This window comes from Saccopteryx bilineata, chromosome 3, assembly GCF_036850765.1.
Source record: "Saccopteryx bilineata isolate mSacBil1 chromosome 3, mSacBil1_pri_phased_curated, whole genome shotgun sequence".
NCBI lineage: Eukaryota > Metazoa > Chordata > Mammalia > Chiroptera > Emballonuridae > Saccopteryx > Saccopteryx bilineata.
This window is the reverse complement of record NC_089492.1, coordinates 25822149-25826748: the sequence shown is the minus strand read 5'-3', so window position 1 is coordinate 25826748 and position 4600 is coordinate 25822149.

Below are 4600 nucleotides of genomic sequence, written 5' to 3'. Positions count from 1 at the left end.
ATAGTTTGCTACAATGAACAGGGTAGGGACCCTTTTCATTACTCAAAGGTAACCACCATTGAAAAAACCACCACAGAAGCACATGAGATAAAAAAGATAGCAACAGAGGAAAGATGTATGGAATACAACCAAATAAAAACAAAAGATAGAAAAACGAAAGAGAAGGATCAAACAAGACACAAAACTAACAGAAAGCAAGATATAAAATGGCAATAGGGAACTCACAAGTATCAATAATTACACTAAATGTAAACGGATTAAACTCACCAATAAAAAGGCACAGAGTAGCAGAATGGATTAAAAAAGAAAATCCAACTGTATGCTGCCTACAGGAAACTCATCTAAGTAACAAGGATAAAAACAAATTCAAAGTGAAAGGCTGGAAAACAATACTCCAAGCAAATAACATCCAAAAAAAAGCAGGTGTAGCAATACTCATATCGGATAATGCTGACTACAAGACAGGAAAAGTACTCAGAGACAAAAATGGCCATTTCATAATGGCTAAGGGGACACTGAATCAAGAAGACATAACAATTCTTAATATATATGCACCAAACCAAGGAGCACCAAAATATATAAGACAGCTACTTATTGATCTTAAAACAAAAACTGACAAAAATACAATCATACTTGGAGACCTCAATACACCGCTGACGGCTCTAGATCGGTCATCCAAACAGAGAATCAACAAAGACATAGTGGCCTTAAACAAAACACTAGAGCACCTGGATATGATAGACATCTACAGGACATTTCATCCCAAAGTGACTGAGTATACATTTTTCTCCAGTGTACATGGATCATTCTCAAGAATTGACCATATGTTGGGCCACAAAAACAATATCAGCAAATTCAGAAAAATTGAAGTTGTACCAAGCATATTTTCTGATCATAAAGCCTTGAAACTAGAATTCAACTGCAAAAAAGAGGAAAAAAATCCCACAAAAATGTGGAAACTAAACAACATACTTTTAAAAAATGAATGGGTCAAAGAAGAAATAAGTGCAGAGATCAAAAGATATATACAGACTAATGAAAATGACAATACGACATATCAGAATCTATGGGATGCAGCAAAAGCAGTGATAAGAGGGAAGTTCATATCGCTTCAGGCATATATGAACAAACAAGAGAGAGCCCAAGTGAACCACTTAACTTCCCACCTTAAGGAACTAGAAAAAGAAGAACAAAGACAACCCAAAACCAGCCGAAGAAAGGAGATAATAAAAATCAGAGCAGAAATAAATGAATTAGAGAACAGAAAAACTATAGAAAAAATTAATAGAACAAGGAGCTGGTTCTTTGAAAAGATCAACAAAATTGACAAACCCTTGGCAAGACTTACCAAGGAAAAAAGAGAAAGAACTCATATAAACAAAATCCAAAATGAAAGAGGAGAAATCACCACGGACACCGTAGATATACAAAGAATTATTGTAGAATACTATGAAAAACTTTATGCCACTAAATTCAACAACCTAGAAGAAATGGATAAATTCCTAGGAGCTTAGATCGTACTTTATTGGCCAAGTTTAACCTGCACAGGGGCAAACCCCCAAGATGTCCGGAGACACTGTACCCACAAGGGGCTGCAAATGAGAGTCACGCCTGGCGCTTACAGCTAGGTCCTTATATATCCTAAGTGAGCAAGCATTATACAGAAGCAGATGTGGCAGTTAGCTATTCACTAGGGGGGTCGTACGCAGCATAGCAACAGGGGCAGTTAGCTATTCACTAGGGAGGTCGTACGCAGCATAGGAACAGGGGCAGCATTTAGCTTAGTGGCGAATTTCAAACATAAACTTCTGATAAAGGTCTCTGACCAATAGAATGCAGGATGTTTGTCCTCCTTTGTGCTGATCTTCTTTGTTCTCAGCTTCACAGGGGCCCTATCAGCACTTCCCTGTTCCTACTCCTTTAATAGTTACACTCTGGCAGCCACAGCACACCTCCCAGAATCTAACATTATTATCTGATTTTCTTTAGTAAGTAGAAATACTTAAGAGTTTGGGAAAAATACAGATTTTTCCAGTTATTCTTTTTCTCATTTTATTTCTTTACTGTTTGTTGGGCAGATAAAATATTATTATGTTCACTTTGTTACAGATGGCACTGCCTACATGGAAGCCATTGCCCAGGTGATATTAATGTGTGTTGGGGGTGGGCTGTGGGCAGGCAGGATCCTTGTAGCCTGGGGCTTGGTTTTGGGATTAAGCCTTTACCACCCTTTTTTGATGTGGGGTGGTGCAATCCCGTTATGCCCCAGATAAGTGACTTTGTATTAGAGACTTCCCTACTTTATATATTGGATTAAAAGTTTTGATTTCTACACTATAAAATGGGGGCAGAATGGAAGCTTGCTCTCTTGGTTCCTGAGATTATATTAGAGGAGAGAGAAGGAAGGAGATGGGGAACAGAGGTGAATAAGGCTGGTGAGCTAGAAACCTTTGATTCTAGGAAACTCGGATAAGTCAGTAGCTTTGGGAGCACTGAATGTGAGTGGGTTTTGGAGCCCAGTGTGTGTTTTTGCTTGCCCACTGGGTGCAAGCTAGAATTAAAGATGATATCATCCCTACAAATTTCTAATTTTAATTGGAGTAAATATAGCATGCTCATTTAAATTTAAATAGAATAGAATGTGAATCCTAAAAACTTGCTAATTTTGGCTAAACTGCTTCAAACTTCAGGCTGCTACTGCAAGCTGCAAAGCTTGAAACAGAGTAAATTTACCTAACAAAGGTGTAGATTTTCATTAGTAATATAGAAAAATAATAAAAGCCACATTGGAATTTTCCAGCCTTATTGTGCACTTTAATTTGCCTGTTAATTAATGGGATAGAAATGTTTTAATAAGTTTGGAAATGTTACTTGAAAATGCATTTACTATGTTTTCTTAAGTTAACATAGACAAGTATTTCTTACAAATTTGAAGTAAAGGTATTATAAAGTGTACTCAACAAATGCTTAAAAGTCTGTGTGGTGACAAGGGGGAAAGAAGAGCCACCCCAAGCAAGGCTCTGATTCCATTGGTGAATATAGGAGAGAATTAAAATTCTGTTAAAATCTAAACTTGTTTCAGGAGTTAAGCTGTCTGACATGACAATTATTTCTGCAGGAAATGGATGTTGAATGCACCTTTTAAAACTTCTTGCATATGTTTGTACAAAAATTGTCTTCATCCTTGTGGTGCTTATTCCTCTGAGCCGACTTCACAGTCCCCATGCCTCCTCTGCTCTGTTTTTCTTTTGTAGCATAAGGCTTTTGCTTTTGCCTTAAGGTTTCCCTGGAATAGCAGGTCTTTTCGTTTTGTGTAGATTTTCAGCATGAATCAAACATTGGCTTTCTATGCTAATGTGTGAAGAAAAAATATACTATCTAAAGCAGGTGCGCTTTAATGAACAAATGTATATTTTCTCCTAGTTTATAGGGTGTGTAGATGTTGTTTTTTTTTCCAATAAATATGAAGAAAGTCCAGTTCTCACAAATGTTGATCAGTTAAATTTACAAAAAAAACCTCTCATTCTTGAAAAGGTGCAAATGTAAAATTAAGAAAAATAACTAGAACCATGAGAAGAATGTTTACCAACAGGTTTGCTGATTATTTTGGAATTGGGATTTTGTTTTGTTTTTTAATAGTGATCAGAATGGTGCGGTACTAGGAAAGTTCTGGGAAATGTCAGTTTTACTTTAAAATGAGAATCTGTTGTTTCTGTATTTTATTGTTTTCAATAAAACTTCGTGTTTTGAACTTTAAAAAATTTTTTCTCTTAAATACTAATGTACAGGTTTATTCAGCAACTGAGAGACTCTGAAATCCTACAAGAGATGCCAAACTTCTTTTCTCTTCCTGCAAACTTCTACCCTCTTTTATTTAATCCAGCTGATAATGCTGTTTTGTCTTTTTCCAATCAGCTCTAGGTATACGGAAAAAGTTTATATAGGCAGATGGGGACCCTCAAACCCCTCAACGAGGTCTTCTGAGCATGGCATTTAAGGTCTATAATGACCAAAAGAGGAACAGAAAAGGCAGACAGAGCCCAAAAAGAGATCAGGCAAAATACTAGCTCTTGGCATACACCCATAAAGGCTCCAAAGCCCCAAAGAGACTTCATAGGACTCCCATCAGGGCCCTGCTTCAAGAGTGGAAAGGAACGTCATTGAGCTAAAGCCTGCCAGGCTTCTCAGTCCCCACCAGGGACATGCCTTTACTATGGGAAAAAGGGACACTGGAAGGTAAGCTGCTCCCTCACTCCTCCAAGGGAGGGTTCAGCCTCTTCTAGCCCTGCTCTGGCTACCTGTGACCTGACCTTGCCAGCCTATTGGGGCTTGCCACTGAAGACTAAAGGTGCCCAGGGCTATCGGCCCCATCTCACATGCTGTGGACGAGCCTAGGGTATTTCTTCCAAGTAGCTGATAAGCTGATCTCCTTTCTTATAGACACAAGGGCCACTTACTATGCCTTGCCTGAATATTCAGTTTTTTATTCATCCCTCGAAGATCTCTGTTGTGGGTGTTGATAGTCTTATTTTCTGCTGCTTTGTTTAATATTTAGTGTTTCCTTTATTCCTCTTGCTTCAATGCCCCATGCCTATTTTAG